The 23617-nt window shown below is 38.7% G+C and overlaps 1 protein-coding gene across 1 annotated transcript in view; it reads right to left on the minus strand.

Annotated features, from left to right (window-relative positions):
* lingo2 (leucine rich repeat and Ig domain containing 2) overlaps nt 1–23617 on the minus strand; it is a 325431-nt gene that overhangs the window by 251486 nt on the left and 50328 nt on the right. The gene's annotated exons all lie outside the window — the stretch shown is intronic.

Below are 23617 nucleotides of genomic sequence, written 5' to 3' on the forward strand. Positions count from 1 at the left end.
TGCCTCATTTGTAGCTATATTTGAGCTCATTTTATTTTCTGTACTTTTATTATCTTCGTATATAATTTAGTTGTGCATGTTTCATGACACATTATCTGTATGTAATATTGGCTAATATTTCACCCAATTCAAACCATTCCAACTTCAAACTGTTCAGCCTATTCGGGAATCGCGGGCTCTCCCCTTGAAAAATTCAAAAAATTCCCAGATTTCCCAGAATTCCAGGTTTTCAGGGACATTTTTCCAATTCAAAATGAATTGGCCATTTTTCAAACTTCCACTATTTTTACATTTTTGAACCAATTCAAACCATTCCACCATTCTGGAAATTCAAACTATCCTTTTTCCAAGTTACAAACAATTCCAGGTTTTTCAAGAATTCCTGGTTTTCCAAAGACCTATTTTCACCCTTTATTCTGGCGACTACCCCTTCCACATTTTTCAACCCGTTTAACCGTTTCACCGTCCAAACATTACTCTATCAGGAAAAAAAAAACAAAGTTGTTCTTTGAACTGGAAACATTATATTTTATTTCCGAAATTCTGTAATACAATTTCTCAATTCAACATGTTACTGCTTCAACAATTCTCGACCGATTTGAAACATTTCCAAAACCAACCATTTCAACTCATTCAGACCATTCAAGTTTTTTTTTTTAACCATTTCAAAAAAATGTCCCACTTTTTACGAAATTCCCAAGTGTTTGGGAAATTCCCATTGAAATCAATGGGACATTCTTCAAAGTTCCACAACCCCCACATTTTTCATCTGATTCAAACTGTTCCAACTTCAAAATATTCAGCCTGTTTTGGAATTGTGTGCTCTATTTCAAAAATTCTAAAACAAAATCCCGGATTTCTCATTGTTCCTTTTTTTTTTTTTTTTGCATTTTACCCATTCAAAATTAATTGACCATTTTCAAACTTCCACAATTCCCACATTCGTCAACCCATTCAACTCATCCTGGATATAAAACTACCATTTTTCCAAGATTAAAAAAATGCCATATTTTCCCCGAATTCCCTAATACCATTTACTACTTCAACATTTCTTGCCCGATTTAAACAATTCCAACACCAACCAATCCAGCTCATTTAGGACATTAATAATCCTAATCATTTTCAAAAAATCTCGCTTTTCCCAAAATTCCCAAATTTCCAGGAAGTCCCCATTGAAATGAATAGGACATTTGTCCAGGTTGCACAATTCCCACATTTTTCAACCGATTCAAACCATTCCAACATTAACACATTCCACTCATCCTGGACATTCAAACTAACACTTTCCCAAGTTCCAAACCAAATTCCGGTTTTCCTGGAAATTCACACTCTCCAACATTCAAACCATTCCAACATTCAAACCTATTCAGCGTTTAAACGATCTCAACATTCAAACCATTTCTACATGTATCCTACGTTCCATTAGCATTTCAGTTCAACGTCAGATCTTCAACATTCAAACCATTCCAACATTCAAACTATTCTTACATTCATACTACATTCTGTCAGCATTTCAGTTCAACTTCAGCATCGGAGCATCCATACGGAATTCCTCCACAAAGTGTCTTATCTAGTCACTTATTGAGTTAGTTTCATTGTATTTTTAGTATTAAATTGTTTACTTTCTATTTTTTCTTGTTTTTTTAATGTTACTATGGATACTGTTTTGCAGAGGTGTACTTACAACAATTTTACACACAACAAATACGGCACCAAAACCAACCTAAACGTAATCAAAAGCTGTTTGTTTATTTATATCATTAGCCAAACAGGAAGCAAAAAGTGAAACCTGAGCTAATCACATCTCCAGTGGAGACATGCGGGTCTCGCCAGGGCACTGAGAGAGAGACAGGAAGCCTATCAGGTGTCTTCCTGCACTGTTATGCCAGCAGGGAGGGCGGCGCGCAAATTAAATGATGAGACATAAAAACGCATCATCGATCGGGGTGATACCAAACTGTCTTCTTCAGGCGTGGCATCCGGTTGTAGGAGAATGCGGGAGTCGATCCGGTGCAAACGCTCCGAAAAAACTAGGTCGCATCGCTTGTAGGCACAGCTGGTGTGAGGCAGGGAAGGAGTTACACAACCAAACACACCTGATATGAGCTGGTGTTGCAACATCTGCTGTATGTGTCGACAAAGTTAGAATAGACCAGGGGTCGGCAACCCAAAATGTGGAAAGAGCCATAGTGGACCAAAAATTTAAAAAAGGAAACTGTCTGAAGCCGCAAAAAATGAAAAGTCTTATATAAGTGTTATAATGAAGGCAACACATGATGTAAGTGGCTAATTAGCTTTATTAGCCTACTATAAAAATGACTTTAAAAGTCTTATGTAAGTGTTATAATGAAGGCAACACATGATGTAAGTGTCTATATTAGCCTACTATCAAAATTACTTTAAAAGTCTTATATACGTGTTATAATGAAGGCAACACATGATACAAGTGTCTATATTAACTATATTAACCTACTATCAAAATTACTATGTGTCGCAGGCTGACGCAAATCTTTGTTGACAAAAATGTTGAAATGTAATATTTATTCTACACATTTTTACAACATTGGAAAATAAATTGTTAAAACTTTTTAAGAGGGTGAGATAACTCCTAGGAATGACTGTCTTACAATGGCCAAAGGTATAGATGTGTGTGTCCAAGTTAAAGGAAACGGCAGGCTGTCATCTTCTAAAGGATTTATTAAAATATTTGCAAGATGGCTAACGTTTGCTGTGGTCTGGAACAACATGGCACACAAACTATCGGAAATGCAGTCAATATTACACACAGATAATGTGTCATGAGACATGCAAATATGAATTAATATAATTAAAGGATATTAAATGAGCTCAAATATACCTACAAACGAGGCATAATGATGCAATATGTACATACAGCTAGTGTACATAGCATGTTAGCATGGATTAACTTGCAGTCATGCACTGACCAAATATGAATTGAATTGAATTATATTTATATAGTGCTTTTCTCTCGTGACTCAAAGCGCTTTTACATAGTGAAACCCAATATCTAAGTTACATTTAAACCAGTGTGGGAGGCACTCGGAGCAGGTGGGTAAAGTGTCTTGCCCAAGGACACAACGGCAGTGACTAGGATGGCGGAAGCGGGGATCAAACCTGGAACCCTTAGGTTGCTGGCACGGCCACTCTACCAACCGAGCTATACCGCCCCTGATTAGCCTCCATAACAAGTCATTAATATCAACAAAGTATACCTTTGTGAATTCACGCACAGCATAAAACGTTTGGTGGACAAAATGAGACAAAGACGGAGTGGCATAAAACATGTCTTTCTGTGGCAGCGTCGGAGAAAGTTGTACATGTTAAACTTTTGAGTCACAGTCCATACAACGGTGAGTTCAAGGGCCGCTGAAATTAGTAGGACAAAACGGCGCTCGCCAAATACTCTCAGCAGTGAAGCACAAACACAAACATACTAAACAGTGGGCTTTCTAATATTTAGGAAGGTTCTGTAGGAACCATATTGAAACTAAAAATATATTTTTCAACCCATTTTTTTTTTTTCATTTCCATCTATTTTTTAAAAAGCTCCATGGAGCCACCAGGGCGCCGCTCAATACGACTCTAGAGCCGCGGGTTGCTGACCCCCGGAATAGACTATCAAATTGTTATTACAGGAACTGTGGCTGACTTCTTTTTACACTTGCATGACAGTTCAGGGTTAACATGTTAACAAAGGCAGTGGTTTGACCCTGGAAAATACTATTTTTCTTTCAACAGAGTTAGGTGTCATTCAAAGTGTTCTTACAGGAAATATCCATGAAAATTATGCATATTATCACCTTTGACACCTTTTTATTTGGATTAAGCGATCCTGCAACTCTTGTTAGATGCGCAAAATTTAATTTAATAAAAAAATAAATACAAAAAAATAAAAAAAGGGAAAAAATAAAAATAGGAAGTTAGAATATATAATATAAAATTTAAATACAAATAAAAACATGAAAAGCACTAGATAAACACTAGATAAAACATAGAAACATAGATAAAATTAGAAATAAAAACATGAAAGCACTGCTTAAAACAGATAGGCAAGCAGTGCATTTAAAAACAAGAAGGCAGAGAAATTAGATAAAAACTGTGCTAAAAAGTTGGGTTTTTAGTCCCTTCTTGAAACGGTCGACCGACTGTGGTGCTCTAAGAGGGTCGGAGAGAGCGTTTTCAGAGTTTGGTTGCGGTTACAGCAATATACCGTAAAAAAACATATTTTACTGTAAAAACATTGGTACTGTTTTTCTATTTCCATGTTTTTTTCTCCACTGTAAAAAATCTATGAAAAAAATCTATGGATATTTATAGAATTTATTTACTGCTACAAGCAGCCATGTGGACCTCAATGAAAACGAGTTGGACTCCTCTGCGTCTTGTTTCGATGGGATTGTGGCTCAGGAAAAAAAACAAAACTAAAATGTCTGATATCTTGAAGATGATTAAAAAAAAAAAAATATGAATAACATTGGAGGGTTTTTGAAGGAAGACAAAAAAACTTGCAGGCTAACCTCTGAATGAAATTCATAAATAAAAACAAAGACTTCACTTTAAATTGCATCCGGAGCCATTCAAAGAAATTAGGTGTGGCGGGGGATACAACAATACAAAAATGAATAATGATATACATAAAAGAAGAAAAAAAAAGACTAAATCCACTCGGCTGGTGCCTTCAAGCTGTGACTTTTCTTATTAATTACAAGTGGATCAAAAGAAAGCATTGTGCTGGATAATTGTGCACAGGAAAGCATCAACAACTGAGCTCTCAACCCCATGCAGTGCTATTTGTTTTAATAATACAAAACAAAAAAAATTAATGACATTTGAAAAGTTTGGATGATATACTTTTACTGAACGTAAACAAACAAAAAAAAAAGAACATGTTCAAATGCACGTTATTCCATTTGGACTATTAAAGTGTGAGATGCGATGAGATCACAGGGGGAATTGAAGGCTCATTAAAGCACTTGAATGGAAGGTTCGAACATCTGCTGTGATAATGGCTTCACTTATGAAAGTAGCAAAAACTAATTGCATATTTACTTTTAACATCCCAACAATGGGCCGAGAGCGCGTCGGTTGGAATTTAAAGTCCGCGGATAAAAGCGTCATGTGCTCATTTTTTTGAGGCGTGTCTTTGCACACGCTGCTGCAGGATGGCACGCAGGGGCCGAACAATGGCCGCAATCTCGGCGCCGCAATTCACCACGTGCGCCCGCTCAAGTGACTCGTTCAATTGAAGCAGCGAGCCATTGGAAATAACCTCAGACGCAGTGTCCTGAACAATGGCGCTTTATGTAAATGTCGTACCTAGGAATCTAACCCATTCATTTGAATCACCTTGCAAAGCCGATGTGCCCAATGTAACTACTACACTACTTTTGATGTGGTTGTGTGTCAACAACACAGCGTCAGATGCAAAACAAGTTATTTTTTTCACTAAGTAAAGCAACATCACACTGATATGCACTTGTATAGAAAGAGGCAAAATCACACAGCAAACAACACGCACTTTTAAAGCTCGAAATAAGTATTTTATGGAAATATTTTTCAGCAAAATTGTTTGCAAACATGTATGTCAATCTGTGTAACCCGATTTATGTGCGTGTGTTCTAATATGTTTACTAATGTGTGTGTCTTTGTATTAATCCCAGTGTGTGTAATCAGATACGCGTACGTGCGTTTTAGATCCGCGTTGGTTGTGCGTTTTAGATCCGCGTATGTGTGAATTTAGATCCGCATACATGTGTATTCAGATCTGTGTACGTGCATTTTAGATCGGCGTACGTGTGTATTTAGATCCGCGTACGTGTGTATTTAGATCCGCATACGTGTGTATTCAGATCCGTGTACGTGCGTTTTAGATGCGCGTACGTGCGTTTTAGATTTGCATACGTGAGTATTCAGATCTGCCTACGTGTGTTTTAGATCCGCGTACATGACTTTTAGATCTGTGCACGTACAATTTGGATCCGTATATGTGCATTTTAGATCCACGTACTTGCGTTTTAGATCCGCATACTTGCGTTTTAGATCCGCATACTTATGTTTTAGATCCACGTACATGTGTATACAGTTCCGCATACATGTGTATTCAGATCTGTGTACGTGTGTTTTAGATCCGCGTACGTGTGTATTTAGATCCGCGTACGTGTGTATTCAGATCCGCGTACGTGTGTATTCAGATCCGTGTACGTGTGTTTTAGATACGCGTACGTGCGTTTTAGATTTGCATACGTGAGTATTCAGATCTGCCTACGTGTGTTTTAGATCCGCGTTCATGACTTTTAGATCCGTGTACGTACAATTTGGATCTGTATATATGCATTTTAGATCGGCGTACTTGCGTTTTAGATCCGCGTTTTTGTGTTTTAGATCCGCGTTTTTGTGTTTTAGATCCACATACTTATGTTTTAGATCCACGTACCTGTGTATACAGATTTGCGTACCTGTGTTTTATATTCACATACTTGTGTATTCAGATCCGCATATGTGTGTGTTCAGATCCGTGTACGTGCGTTTTAGATGCGCATACGTGCGTTTTAGATTTGCACACGTGTGTATTCAGATCTGCCTACGTACGATTTGGATCCATGTACATGCGTTTTAGATCCGCATACTTGCGTTTTAGATCCTCGTACTCATGTTTTAGATCCACGTACATGTGTATACAGATCCGCGTACATGTGTATTCAGATCTGTGTACGTGCGTTTTAGATGCGCGTACGTGCGTTTTAGATTTGCATACGTGAGTATTCAGATCTGCCTACGTGTGTTTTAGATCCGCGTTCATGACTTTTAGATCCGTGTACGTACAATTTGGATCTGTATATATGCATTTTAGATCGGCGTACTTGCGTTTTAGATCCGCGTTTTTGTGTTTTAGATTCGCGTTTTTGTGTTTTAGATCCACGTACTTATGTTTTAGATCCACGTACGTGTGTATACAGATTTGCGTACCTGTGTTTTATATTCACGTACTTGTGTATTCAGATCCGCATATGTGTGTGTTCAGATCCGTGTACGTGCGTTTTAGATGCGCATACGTGCGTTTTAGATTTGCACACGTGTGTATTCGGATCTGCCTACGTACGATTTGGATCCATGTACATGCGTTTTAGATCCGCGTACTTGCGTTTTAGATCCGCGTACTCATGTTTTAGATCCACGTACATGTGTATACAGATCCGCGTACATGTGTATTCAGATCTGTGTACGTGCGTTTTAGAGCCGCGTACGTGTGTATTTAGATCCGCGTACGTGTGTATTCAGATCCGTGTACGTGCGTTTTAGATTTGCATACGTGAGTATTCAGATCTGCCTACGTGTGTTTTAGATCCGCGTTCATGACTTTTAGATCCGTGTACGTACAATTTGGATCTGTATATATGCATTTTAGATCCGCATACTTGGGTTTTAGATCTGTGTTTTTGTGTTTTAGATCCACATACTTATGTTTTAGATCCACGTACGTGTGTATACAGATTTGCGTACCTGTGATTTATATTCACGTACTTGTGTATTTAGATCCGCATATGTGTGTGTTCAGATCCGTGTACGTGCGTTTTAGATGCGCATACGTGCGTTTTTGATTTGCATACGTGTGTATTCAGATCTGCCTACGTACGATTTGGATCCGTGTACATGCGTTTTAGATCCGCGTACTTGCGTTTTAGATCTGCGTACTTGCGTTTTAGATCTGCGTACTTGCGTTTTAGATCTGCGTACTTGTGTTTTAGAGCCGCGTTTGTGTGTTTTAGATCCACATACTTATGTTTTAGATCCATGTAGTGTGTATACAGATTTGCGTACCTGTGTTTTATATTCACGTACACTACCGTTCAAAAGTTTGGGGTCACATTAAAATGTCCTTATTTTTCAATTAAGATAACTTTAAACTAGTATTAACTTTAAAGAAGTACACTCTATACATTGCTAATGTGGTAAATGACTATTCTAGCTGCAAATGTCTGGTTTTTGGTGCAATATCTACATAGGTGTATAGAGGCTCATTTCCAGCAACTATCAATCCAGTGTTCTAATGGTACAATGTGTTTGCTCATTGGCTCAGAAGGCTAATTGATGATTAGAAAACCCTTGTGCAATCACGTTCACACATCTGAAAACAGTTTAGCTCGTTACAGAAGCTACAAAACTGACCTTCCTTTGAGCAGATTGAGTTTCTGGAGCATCACATTTGTGGGGTCAATTAAACACTCAAAATGGCCAGAAAAAGAGAACTTTCATCTGAAACGCGACAGTCTATTCTTGTTCTTAGAAATGAAGGCTATTCCACAAGATTGTTTGGGTGACCCCAATGTGTGTATTCATATCCGCGTATGTGTGTATTCAGATCCGTGTACGTGCGTTATAGAAGCACGTACGTGCGTTTTAGATTTGCAGATGTGAGTATTCAGATCTGCCTACGCGTGTTTTAAGATCCGCGTACATGACTTTTAGATCCGTGTACGTACGATTTGGATCCGTGTATATGCATTTTAGATCCACGTACTTGCGTTTTAGATCCGCGTTTGTGTGTTTTAGATCCTCGTACATGTTTTAGATCCACGTACGTGCGTTTTAGATCCGCGTTTTTGTGTTTTATATTCACGTACTTATGTTTTAGATCCACGTACGTGTGTATACAGATTTGTGTACCTGTGTTTTATATTCACGTACTTGTGTTTTAAATCCACGTACGTGTGTATTCAGATCCGCGTATGTGCGTTCCGCATATGTGTTTTAGATCTGCGTAAGTGAGATTTAGATCTGTGTGCATGCGTTTGTAGATCCGCGTATATGCGTTTTAGAGCCGCGTAAGTGTGTTCTGCGTATGTGTGTCCTGCGTATGTGTTTTAGATCCGCGTACATGCGTTTTGGATTCGCGTGAGTGCAATTTAGATCTGTGTACATGCGTTTTTAGATCCGCGATTGTGTGATTTAGATCTGCATACTTTTTTTTCAGAGCAGCGTGCGTTTTAGATCCACATACTTTTGTTTTAGATCCACGTACTTATGTTTTATATCCACGTACTTATGTTTTAGATCCACGTACATGTGTATACAGATCCACGTACTTGTGTTTTAGATCTGCGCACTTGTGTTTTAGATTCACGTACTTGTGTTTTAGATTCACGTACTTGTATTTTAGATCCGTCTACATGCAATATAGATCCGCGTACATGTGTTTTTAGATCCGCGTACGTGTGTTTTAGATGCACGTATGTGTTTTAGAGCAGCGTGCATTTTAGATCCACGTATGTGTGTATACAGATCCACATACGTGTGTCCTGCGTATGTGTTTTAGATCCGCGTACATGCGTTTTAGATCTGCGTAAGTGCGAGTTAGAGCCGCGTAAGTGCGATTTAGATCCGTGTACATGCGTTTTTAGATCTGTGTACTTGGGTTTTAGATCCGCTTTTGTGTGTTTTAGTTCCGCCTTAGTGTGTTTTAGATCCAGGTGCATTTTAGATCCACATATTTATGTTTTAGACACACGTACGTGTTTTAGAGCAACGTGCATTTTAGATCCACATACTTATGTTTTAGATCCACGTACTTGTGTATACAGATCCGAGTACCTGTGTTTTAGATTCACATACCTGTGTTTTAGATCCGTGTACATGCATTATAAATCCGCGTACACGCCTTTTTAGATTCGCGTACGCGTTTTAAGCAAGGCCCTAACCCCAACCCACCAGGAGCAAGGGTGAAGTGTCTTGCTCAAGGACACAACGGACGTGACGAGGTTGGTAGAAGCTGGGGATCGAACCACGAACCCTCAGGTTGCTGGCACGGCCACTCTCCCAACCGCGCCACGCCGTCCATGTGTGTGTGTGTAAGCCTGCCGCATGTCTCTGTTCCGCGGCCTTGGTGTTGGTGCAGCCGCCAGTCAGTCCAAAGTCAACAACAATAGGTGTGGGTCCGTGAGAGACAAGAAGATAATGTATTGTGTCTTCACCGCCCTGTCCTTCGGGAGAGTCTCGAAGCCAGGGAAACAATTCGAGTTAGAATGTTTTCACTCTAAATTGTATATGACTGGTCCTCAAATTCATCCTGCAGGGCAGACAGTCCGATGTTATCCAACTCACAAAGTTTCCACAGTTCTGACCGCATCCTCCAATCATTTGTGGCAGCTTTGAAAATATTTCATTAAGGTTAAAAAGTTACTTACTGCTGCTTTAAATAAGGATGTTGTGTGTCCGACTGCTGAGAGAGACATTTTGTTCTACATCCATTACATCATGCTCCATGTATTATGTGGGTCAAGCATTGGGTCAAGAGGAGACGATGTGTGAAAAAAAAACTACTTTAACAAAAGTATACTAACTAATCAAATGGATTCTTGCATCACATTTTTCCATATTGAACTTGATATTGAATTCTGATTCTGATTATAACCAGCGGGTTTGAACTATGGCTCGGCATGAAAGCCACTAATAGACGTTATTTGTGCTCCCTGCAACAATAAAAAGTGAGTGCATTATAATTCAAGAGACACACAAGAAAGAAGAACGTGTGTACAGTATTATCCCCGCAACGACACATTCATCCATCTTGTGCGTGTCACCCAATTAAACCGCTTTTGCCGTGATGAAATGGACCAATTAGGCGGCGCACTGGCTGCTCGGTGCAGAGGAGTACTTGACGGTTGAGATCGCCTCACGAGGACGCCACCGCCGCCGCTTTTCGTCGCTGGCATCACGTACATGTGCGGGCCTCACGCGCCGATACGTCCGAGGGCTGCTGACCCCCGTGTGCCTCGACGATACTCGAAACGCCACAACACAGCAGGAAATTATGGTCTGCATGACCTTATGACCCTGTCTATTTAAAACATGTTCGGTCAAAAACCTGTAGAAATCTTATTTTAAAACAGTCAAGCCTAAACATTTTAATGATTGGCTAAAAATGATGCTAGTAGTGCTGCAATTTACAAATAGTCTTTGTATTAGCTTTTAAATGAAAAAAATAAAAATAAAAATAAAAATAATAATAATATATATATATATATATATATATATATATATATATATATATATATATATATATATATATATATATATATATATATATACTGTATATACATACATGTATGTAAATGATTGGTCCGGAAAACACACAGAGGCTATTTAGGGGCGGTATAGCTCGGTTGGTAGAGTGGCCATGCCAGCAACTTGAGGGTTCCAGGTTCGATCCCCGCGTCCGCCATCCTAGTCACTGCCATTGCGTCCTTGGGCAAGACACTTTACCCACCAGCTCCCAGTGCCACCCATACGGGTTTAAATGTAACTTAGATATTGGGTTTCACTATGTAAAAGTGCTTTGAGTCACTAGAGAAAAGCGCTATATAAATACAATTCACTTCACTTCACATTTCATCCCTACAAGTCTGTACACACACATATATATATATATATATATATATATATATATATATATATATATATATATATATATATATATATATATATATATATATATATATATGTATATATATACATACTGTATATATATACATGTACATATACAGTGCTGGCCAAATGTTTGGACACACCTTCTCATTCAATGCATTTTCTTTATTTTCATGACTATTTACTTTGTAGATTGTCACTGAAGGCATCAAAACTATAAATAAACACATGTGGAGTTATGTACTTAACAAAAAAAGGTGAAATCACTGGAAACATAAACACACTCCGCAACCTTGTGGACAGCCTTCCCAGAAGAGTTGAAGCTGTAATAGCTGCAAAAGGTGGACCGACATCATATTGAACCCTATGGATTAGGAATGGGATGGCACTTCAAGTTCATATGTGAGTCAAGGCAGGTGGCCAAATACCTTTGGCAATATAGTGTATGTCTTATTAGTTGTTGTTTTTTCCGCATTACATAAACGATGGTACGATGGTACATAAACATGGTAACGTGACTGTAGTGTAAATACATGTATTTCATGTAGTCTATACTCTGTATGTCGCTTGCAATAGCGTCTGTGTTTTCTCTTCATCCACCGTGTGTGAAAGTTGCAGAAAGAGTGCATTTTTTCTCATAAGTATTTGGACAAGGCAAGCGCAAAAAAATTGCTTTCATGGATTTGGCAATATTAATGTCCGACATCGTAACTGGAACACAGCATTGCTATCATGGTAGAAGCTGTAAAACAACCAAAGAAACGAAAAGTTTTGCCTGAGGAGACAACAATAAGAAAAAGGACGGCTACCCGGATAAAAGGACAGTCAAGGATTCACATTGCCCCGGTTTTCACTCAAAGATGACGAGTAAGTGATTTTTCGATGCTCAAATCAAAATGCTCATGCTAAAGCTAGTTTTTGGAAATATGTGTCGTAACTATAAATAGCCACCGGCTTGATAGTTCCACACTGACGCGACCAGCCACGTAACACACTCAAAAGTACTATATAAAGAAAAAAACTATGCACTGACTGCAAATCGCAAATATGAAGTTTGAGTAAAATATGTAGGTTCCTACTGTGGATAGATAAGTCATACTGAATCATCGTGGTATTATTGTGTCAGTTTGTATGTAGGCGACAGTAGACTATGCGCTGGTCCTCATGGGGAATGTGGTCTTCCTTCAGGCAAAACAATACCGCTTTGGTCCACTGGTGCCGCTAAAATCAACTAAAACTTAAAGTTTCTAGGTGGTGCTTTAATAGGCGGTCAAGGGTAAAAATATGCCACTCAAAAGTGTGAACAATAACACGTATAAAGGCTGAAGACCATCATTATCATATTGATCTCAGTATTATTTTCTTCCATTGACTACTCTCGTGTTGTGCAACACGTCTAATTCCTCATCTTAATAGATTTTTAGAGTAGATCCGTTATGGGTTTAATCTGTTCATTGACGCCGTGCTTTAGCGAAGGTGACGCGTGGGCGTAAGGAAAGATGCTGCCAACAGTAACCGAGCAGCTAAAGTAGAGGCCTTATAATTAATTTTGCCAGTTTTTTTTTTTTTTAGTTTTTTGAATTGGAGAAATATCTCCTCGCGGCTAGGAGTTTAACTCCCTCCGCGCCGATGGAAGACGCCGTTGAAAGGAACCATCCTGAATTTGTTGTATGTGTTTACAGACAGAAGTCTCATGTTAATTGCTTATTCAACAATCTGTAGTGACGGGGATTCTATAATTCCCAGAGGATCTATGTTAGCCATCGTCCACAGGGCAGACTCGGTCACCTCGTCAATATTCGCACATCACACGTTCGCATAAAAAAGATGACACTTAACATTTTCAACACGATGTTTCATTTACAATTAGAACTTACAACAGGAAATAATGTGAATAAGCTTGTTACCATAAATTCCGTAAAATAAGCCGCTACTTTTTTCTTCCACGTTGAACCCTGCTGCTTTTAAGGCGGTGCAGCTAACAGCCATAATAATAATAGTTTAAATTCAAACCAAGCACATATGATGAGAGTGCGGACTTACGACCATATCACACCAATTCTCAAATCCCTTCACTGGCTTCCTGTTCCACTCAGGATGGAATACAAAGTATCCCTACTAACCCACCAGTGCCTCCATGGAAATGCCCCCCTCTACCTCAAAGGACTACTCACCCCCAAATCCTCCACACGACACCTCAGCTCCGGACAGGCTAACCTCCTCCAGCCTCTGAGTACAAAGCTACACACAATGGGAGACAGGGGTTTCTGCTCCGCCGCTCCCAGTCTGTGTAACGTTCTCCCTGACCATCTGAGGGCACCACAGACTGTGGATGCTTTTAAAAAAGGCTTAAAAACCCTTATTTTAAGAAAAACATTTTTTTTTAGATATATGCTAACTATTTCTAGCTATTAGGCTGTTCTAGTTTTAATTTTTATTAATTGTTATTATATTTTTATTTTTTTAATACACTGTAGTACTTTGAGGTTGTTTGCTCAATGTTAAGTGCTTTTTTACAAATAAAACCTATTATTACTATTTGTATTATATACCTAGAACGTGTTTTATTGTTTGTGCTATGCCACAATCTTAGCGTCTCATAGCGTTTCTACGTATATGAGTTCTTCATTCATCATTCCGTGCAATGTTTTGAAGTTTTACAATATAACTAAAACTGTTTATACTTATTAAACTGTCCCATGTGGGATGTCTGTAGGAGCGTTTTCATGCATATTTTTTTACGTGCTATCGTAATGTAATGACGCTTGCATCTTTAGCATTCTTTTTGTATTGTTTCGGTTTCACAAATTCCTCTGTAAATTCACCCAAACTCCCCCGTGGAGTTATTGAGTCTATCCAGCTGATTGGAGAGCTCGCTTCCACAGCTAGTGGGTCCATTACGATGACTTCTGTTTTGTTTGATCAATCGTTTTACTGCCGTGTTATAAACACTGTTCGGAAACAACTAAGATTTGTAAATAAACATTTACAAAACCTTTTGTATCAGTATAGTTCGTATAATACTCGCAAATGAGACTCATAATTGTAAAAAAAAAAAAAAAAGGTGTAGACATTGGCCAGGGCAGTTGTCATAATATGTATCTGTTTCACAATAAAAACTAATTTATTTAAACAATTGATATTTATTAACACAGAAATGGGTACCTCTGTGTACCAGTATCAAATCTTAGGCACCAATACGTATTGATTCAAATGTGAAAGGTACACATCCCTTTCAACTGTTCAATGTTGTGTTACTTTTCGCACATTTGCTGTTTTATAACAAGAAACTGAAGAGACTGGGAGGCTTACAGAAAGACAAACTGTATGCTTATGTCTCTTTAAATATCTGTTGCAATTTTCTGATAACACTTTGTGACACTGTAAGCTTTGTGGCCACTTCCCTCTGACATCCGGTAATGTGGATCAATTGCTCGGTAATTGTAGTCCTGATTTTATTATGTCAAAATGTGAACATCATAATGATTTAAACACCAATTCTACATGTATTGGTCCGTTCATGGATCACACACCTGTTAGAATAATTCATGTTTAACTCTGTATATATAAAACAAATAATATAGTAGGACACATCTATGGCCATTTACAGGAATTATCAGGAAGGACTAGGCCCTCTTAGATAAAACAGAAAAAAATGTCAGCAAAGTTGTGACTGTGTTAAACATTAAATATTTAGGTATATATTGAATTAAAATATACGTAAAAATGGTATACATGCCATTGTTGATTTTTTTTTAATCCAGTTTAGCTACTTTTTTCTTGTAAAGTTACAGGTTTTGTTACGCTTGGGTTGCATTTTACTGCGTAGATTTTTCTCCCAAAATGCAGCAGGATCTCTGGAGGCAAAGTGCAGGTAAGACGATATATTCTCATAAATCATTAAAAAATACAAGAATACAAACAAGCGTGCCGATAGCACGGGGAGCTAAATCGAAACTTAGCACTGGAATCAAAAGCATGGGTGACAAACTTAATGTTGCACGAAGCAAACAAGGAAGCCAGGCCGAGCGTGGCGAGAAACGGAAATAAGTAGCTCTTTGATTAGTGCCCGGCAGCAGGTGAGCATCTTGGACACTAATCAGAGGCAGGTGATACTAATTTGCACCCATGGCAACTAAAACAAACCCAGGGGTGCTGAAAACAGAACTGAGGTAGTGGTACTACTAGAACAAAACTAAACAAAACATGATCCGGGCAACGGATCATGACAAGTTTATGATCACATATTTTTTTTCAGGTATAAATAAACATTAACAGTGTATGCGTTAAAAATAAAAACATTTTATAGAATATTCCTCTCGGTGCCCAATAACTGCCATGTGCCCGTGACTGTTAAATTTTGAAGGAAACAATTTTGAAAAGATAAATATCCATAAACTAAAGCTGTTGAATTAAAGGATTTCGGAGACAAATGTCAATATGTAATCCAACACAGAACAAATAGATCATATGCATGTCTTCTTCCCTTTCTTTCATTATGCCCAAGAAGGTCATATCTCAACTCAGACATCTTTGCCTTCTAGACAAGCGTCAACTTAAAGCCATTACCGTCAATATGGCTGCTTCTGACGTCAGTGCATAGCGAGACGGTGAGTGTCAATATAAGTATCGGATTAAGAATTTGAAAAATATTGGACAACATGTCGTTAGTTTAGATCCTGATCTGATATCATGGCAAACAGTGATATAAAGTTGACCTTTACACAATAAACTTGGCTTTGATTGAATGGCCGAGCTAGTTACGAAAGCGAATGGAGTGAACTTTCAACTTGAAGAGTTTTTCTGGGCAGAAATGACTGTAAGTGTTCTGAGTTATACATTTAATCTGTCATGTTAGATTTAAATTGCAGCGTAAATCTGGATTAGATCTAAAAAAAAAAAAAAAAACATTTAATCTATTTTTTATAGAAATAAACTGCACCGGACTATAAGCAGCAGATAAATACATTACGAAATCAGATATTTGTAAATGTTTATTTACATACCTTAATTGTTTCCAAACGTGTCTGTAACACGGCAGTAAAATGGCCGATCAATCAAAAACAAAAAATCATAATATGACCCCTTTAATATATTATCGTACTTTCCGAACTATAAGCCTCTACTTGTTTCTTAAGCTAAAACCTGCGGCTAATAAAACGGTGAGGCTAATTCATGGAATTTTCTTTACTAATGCTCATAATGTTTTGTATTCAACAGAGTTTTCCTATTACACCGACAGAGACACTGAAAAGGTGTGTTATTGTTTATGCTATGACGCCATCTTTTGGATGGATCTTTTGGAAATGTATTTCCTGTGGTGTTTCTTCATTCATCACTCTAAGCAAAATGTGTAAGTTTTACAATGTATTTAAAACTATTCATACTTACTCAACCGTCCCATTTCGGATGTCTGTATGCATTTTTATTCGTACTATCATAATATAATCAAGCTACCATAGTCAGAATGAGATAATATGCTAACACGTTTACGAGTGTTAGTATTGTTAACTTACAAAGGCATTATTTTAGTATTGTTTCACCAATAAATTCACCAAACCGTCACCGTGGAGTTATTAAATCTGTTTAGCTGATTGGAGAGCTAGCTTTCGCAGGTAGTTATTACCATGAATTGATAAACGTGGACCCCGACTTAAACAAGTTGAAAAACTTATTTGGGTGTTACCATTTAGTGGTCAATTGTACGGAATATGTACTGTACTGTGCAATCTACTAATGCAAGTTTCAATCAATCAATCAATCAATGAATGGGTCCATGACGATGACTTCTGTTTTGTTTGAACAGCCGTTTTACTGCCATGAGACAAGCACTGTTAGGAAACAAATAAGGTACGTAAATAAACATTTACAAAATATTTTGTGCGGCTCATGGCTAATGTATGTAAAAGTGTTTATTTTTTCTAAAATTTGGTGGGTGCAGCTCAGTTTCTCTACAGTCCGGCAAATACTCTAATCAGATTAATAATGGTAATGGAATCATCTCCAGTAAAGCGTTTATTTTGACAGCCCCCGGAATTGAATAGATGTTTTCTTTCCTTTTGTAATTGTGCTCAGTTTCTTCGTGCACAAAATGCATTAAAGTTCATCCTTCAATTTTCTGACACCCATGCTGCACAGAATGTGGGGATTCTCAGCAAACGGTAAGGAAACGTCCTTGGAGGAATATTAGAAATATTACACAAAAAAAAAACTATTGAGTGCAAGCATAAACTCCTTGGCGGAGGAGCAAACGTAACAGAAATGTGTGAGTAGGTGTCAACTGTGATTGAACTGAGGCGGCCATTCTTCAGTAGTTATGCCATCATTGAAACCAACAGACATTGCAAATTGAAACCGCCATCAATGACTCCCGTGTCACACAGCAGAGCTCTTTAACAACGCTGCCTTTGTCGGATGTTTGACCTTCGCGTGGAGCATGTGCAATATATTTAAATGTATGCTTTATGCACGTAAGTGCAAAATTCCATATTCCTGCTCTTGACACGGCATGCATTGATTATTCATACTGAGCCGCTTCTTGACAAAGTGGCCTTGAAATAATGACTGCTTGTGTCTCACGTTCATACATCTGTTAAGGTGTTTACACTGGCTACTATACTTGTTTTATTTCTAGTTGTCTTTGCAACAAACCCAGTATACTGGTATTAGTATAGTACCGCTATATTAATGAATCATATTCGGTACTATACCGCCTCTAATAAAATACCAGCCCCCCATCGTCGTCACGTCGTGTCATTGCTGGTTTACGAGCAGAGGAGCATGTTCGGCAGCGCACAATCACAGAGTACTTACAAGCAGACAATGTTTGTAGACAGAAAAGGGAGAACGGACGCATTTTGTCTTAAAAACAAACGATAAAGGTGAACTCCATGGCGATAAATAAAGTCAGTTTCTTACAAGTATCATCCCTGCAGGACAAGGAATAGCTAAACATGCTTTACTACACACCGTAGCTCACCGGCGTCAAAATGTAAACAAATGCCATTGGTGGATCTGCACCTGACATCCACTGTAATGATACCAAGTACAAGAGTGTATCTAGTCGATACTACTATATAGGGTTGTACAGTATACCAGTATTAGTACAGTACCGCGATACTAATGAATCATATTCGGTACTATACCGCCTCTGAAAAGTACCAGAATATTTACGTCAAGCGTCATCCCTGTAGGACGAGTGATAGCTAAACATGCATCACTACACACCGCAGCTCACCGGAGCCATAACATCGGATGCATCAAAAATGGTCTATAGTTGAAAAAAGTCAAGACAAGATGCCACTATACCCAATCAGCAACCATCGAGAGGATCATCTTAACTTTTAGCACACTGCAGACAAGTGAATGAAGAGCATACTTAGTCAACAGCCATACATGTCACACTAAGAGTGGCAGTATGAACAATGCCAACACTGTCATAAATATGTGCCATATAGTGAAACCACACTAAACGATAACGACAAACCCATTTTGGGAGAATATTTGCACCGCAACACAACATAAACACTATAGAAAAAAATCCCGGAATTTACAGTATAAACAAACGCCATTGGTGGATCTACACCTGACATCCACTGTAATGATACCAAGTACAAGAGCATATCTTGTCTATACTACTATGATTATGTCAATATTTATTGGCATCACACCATCTTCTTTTTTTAAAATTGTATTTATATTATGTTTATAAAGTCAAGAAATGTGTCCCTGGACACTTGAGGACTTTGAATATGACCAATGTATGATCCTGTAACTACTTGGTCTTGGATTGATACCCAAATTTGTGGTATCATCCAAAACTAATGTAAAGTATCGAACAACAGAAGAATAAGTGATTATTACATTTTAACAGAAGTGCAGATAGAACATGTTAAAAGAGAAAGTAAGCAGATATTAACAGTAAATGAACAAGTAGATTAATCATTCATTTTCTCCCACTTGTCCTTAATAATTTAGACAAAATAATAGGTAGATGAATTAAACAATATGTTACTGCATATGTCAGCAGCTAAATTAGGAGTCCTTGTTTGTTTACTTACTACTGATGGACAAGTTGTCTTGTATCACTATTTTATTTAAGGACAAACTTGCAAAAGAAACATATGTCCAAAGATTTATTTTGTTAAAATAAAGCCATTAATGCAATTTTTTGTGGTCCCCTTTATTTAGAAAACTATCGAAAAGTATCAAAATATTTTTAGTACCAGTACCAAAATATTGGTATTGGGACAACACTAATACTATGATAACATGGATATTTTTTAGCATCACAACATCTTCTTTCATTAAAAAAAAAGGATATTATGTTCATAAACTCAGGAAATATGTCCCTGGACACATGAGGACTTTGAATATGACCAATGTATGATCCTGTAACTACTTGGTATCGGATTAATACCCAAATTTGTGGTATCATCCAAAACTAATGTAAAGCATCCAAACAACAAAATAATAAATGATTATTACATTTTAACAGAAGTGTAGATAGAACATGTTAAAAGAGAAAGTAAGCAGATATTAACAGTAAATGAACAAGTAGATTATTAGTTAATGTTTACCACTTGTCCTTAATAATTTTGACAAAATAATAGAATGATAAATGACACAATATGTTACTGCATATGTCAGCAGCTAAACTAGGAGCCTTTGTTTGTTTACTTATTAATGAAAGACAAGTTGTCTAGTATGTTCACTATTTTATTTAAGGACAAACTTGCAATAATAAACATATGTTTAATGTACCCTAAGATTTTTTGTTAATATAAAGCCAATAATGCAAATTTTTTGTGGTCCCCTTTTTCAGAAAAGTGTTGAAAAGTACCAAAAAATATCAAAATCATTTTAGTACCGGTACCGGTACCAAAATATTGGTATCAGGACAACACCAATATGAATATACCTACTCCCTAAGCATGAATACTTCCCGCCGAGCTTCTATCACTGATATTTTATTTAGATGGAAACATGAATGTCACCAGGCGGCTCGGCAGCACAGTTGGACGCTCCCCGTCGTTCCCTCAACCGCCCCGAGGCCTGCCGCGAAAGGGTGGCAGTTATTGCCGATCAAACCTGTGACATTCCCCTGTGCAATTAATCAAACATTTTTGACATATACAGGTTGTTCAATTATCTCTCATGTCAGCCAGACAAGGACTTGTTTCAAGGACTCGAAAACAATCAAAGAAGAGGACACACTGTCAGGAAAGACTTGGTAAAAAAAAACAAAAAAAAAACTTTCTCTCTGCCACCGCGGTGACACTGGAAAGGCCTTCGAATGAGCTACCCAGCTCGCACGCGAGCGGCGGCATCTGGACGCGATTGAGCTGAAATCGGGGCTTCAAACGTTAAACGCTCACGCCTCGATGGGCATGATGCGATCCATTTAGAGGCGAGAGATGCGGAAAAGCAACTGTTAGCCGACAAAGTAACGCGGCGAGGCAACATCTGCCGCTTGATGGATGTTTCCACTTAAAGAACGCAGCCCCTCCAACACACACACACACACACACACACACACACACACACACACACACACACACACACACACAAGTGTGTGTTAATGGCGCGCTTGACCTCTTTAGGGTTTCACGACGGCTAATTTCAAGCCAATTTCCTGCATTATTGAGTAAAACACTGCCGACATTTATTTAATTGGATTGTGCTGCTGGATTTAGCTTTTTAGGAAGGAATGAGCTGCCTTGGGACAACAAGGACAACTGGAATGTCCCTTTTTGTTTATCACTGCAACTTTGCGTGCTTATACCTTAACAACTGCTTTGACCAGGGCTGTCAAATCATTCATTTTATGAATGAATTATTAATTACTAAATGATTAAATAAATACATATGCATTCCATTCATCATTTTCAGTTTTAAGGGGCTCCTTGACAATCGATACAACTGAATAGAAGGCTAATTAGGGTGATTCCATCCAAACGACTGTTGGCAGAGCTGTAAGTTAAGTTAAAGTCCCTGCGATAGTCACACACTAGGTGTGGTGAAATTATCCTCTGCATTTGACTCCTGGGAGGTGAGGGGAGCAGTGGGGAGCAGTGGGCAGCAGCGGTGGCCGCGCTCGGGAATCAATTGGTGATTTAACCCCCAATTCCAACCCTTGATGTGTGAGGCAGTGGGTCCCATTTTATTAGTCTTTGGTATGACTTGGCCGGGATTTGAATGCACAACCTTCCAGTCTCAGAAAAGACACTCCAAACACAAGGCCACTGAGCAGGTCTTCATGTAGTCTTTAGGTAAATCATTAAATGTAACTTTACCCGATCAAAAACACTCAGGTGAGTCTTGATACCAATATTTTTGATCCAGCCACAAAAACATAATTTGTAGATCTTCATGTTTTTCCAAGTTTTCATCTTGTCGTGTAGAATGTCGTCTGGAGCACCAGAAGGTTCGACATGACTGGGAATGCGACCGACAGAATGTATTTATTTATGTTGATAACGTATAGGAATTCATTTCCATTGCATAGTTTGATTTTTGGCTGTTTGCCTCTAATGATGAGATCTAAGCACCTTGCATGCTCAAATAGTTTGCACTCCGTTTGATACACAGTCGCCATATTGGTTTGGTCGCCCACCAGTTTCTTTACTTCCGTTCAAAAGTCATGTGACTGAATTACAACATCTAGAACAAAACCATTGTTGCCGTGGCATGCACCTCTTATGTTCATTTAAGTGGGAATTTCCTTTGTTACATCAGAATAAATGGTTTGAGTCCGGCACCAAGCGGACTAGATCCGACCGATCGAAGTCTATGAGCAGGAACTGATTGAAGCCTGCTCAGGCGAGAGGCAAAAAGTCTTCTAAGACAAACTAAGCAGTCCAGTTATAATTGATTCAATGCCCTAAGAATATGCATCCTGACGTCTGAACCCAGTCTGATCCGTGGTTGACGTCCCAGTTTTTCAAATTGAGTTTCCCATCGGTAAACAACAGCAACTGAATGAATTTTCTGTACCTAGTTACCATTCCTGTTCTATGGTCCTCATGATAAAAAAAACATTTAGCAATATTCAATGTATTATTAAAGTTCAAATTAAACTACCACTGATAGTCACACACACACTAGGTGTGAAAAATTATTCTCTGTATTTGACATATCACCCTTGTTCACCCCCTGGGAGGTGATTTAACCCCCAATTCCAACCCTTGATGTGTGAGGCAATGGGTCCCATTTTATTAGTCTTTGGTATGACTCGGCCGGGGTTTGAACTCACGACCTTCCAGTCTCAGGACGGACACTCCAACCACAAGGCCACTGAGCAGGTCTTCATGAAGTCTTCAGGTAAATCATTAAATGTAACTTTACCCAAGCAATAACACTCAGGTGAGTCTTGATACCAATATTTTTGATCCAGCCACACAAAAATAATTTGTAGATCTCCATGTTTTTCCAAGTTTTCATCTTGTCATGTAGAATGTCGTCTGGAGCACCAGAAGGTTCGACATGTCTAGAAATGCGACCGACAGATAATCCTTGAGATCACTCAACAATTTGATGATTTAATGATGAGATCTAAGCACCTTGCATGCTCAAATAGTTTGCACTCCGTTTGATGCACGGCCGCCATATTGGTTTGGTCGTCCACCGGTTCGTTTACTTCCGTTCAAAAGTCATGTGACTGAATACAATGCATAGAACAAAACCATTCTTGCCGTAACACACACAGGTTAGAAATATTACGTCTCTACTTTCTATAATGACGTTAAATAGCAGACTGTTACGGCTCAGGCTCCTGCCAATGCCTCTCATCCGTCTGTGCGCTCCAGTGAGCGCACATCGGGACACGCCCACGGGCGCGCACATCCAGGAGCGGGCAGTGCCGCGGCAGCCGCCAGCTGCAAACGATCACCGGCTATCAGCACACCTGCACGTAATGAAGGACCTGCCTTCATAAGCTCGCATAACCTGCCAGGCGGGCCAGAGTATAATCTTCCGTACCTGTGTAAGCATCCAGTGTCTGGCCATCCCGCGATCCCCTGCGACTTCTGTGTTTCCGTTGTGTCTGATTTCCTGTTGTCTTCCCGCAGCACTTCCTGTGTTCCCCTGTGATCCCTTGTTGTTCCCCTTGCTTCCCCGGACTGCCTTTTGGATTCTCGACCTCCCGCTTGGACTTTCTCGGATCACCTGCCTGCCC

Source organism: Entelurus aequoreus, linkage group LG28, assembly GCF_033978785.1.
Source record: "Entelurus aequoreus isolate RoL-2023_Sb linkage group LG28, RoL_Eaeq_v1.1, whole genome shotgun sequence".
NCBI classification, from domain to species: domain Eukaryota; kingdom Metazoa; phylum Chordata; class Actinopteri; order Syngnathiformes; family Syngnathidae; genus Entelurus; species Entelurus aequoreus.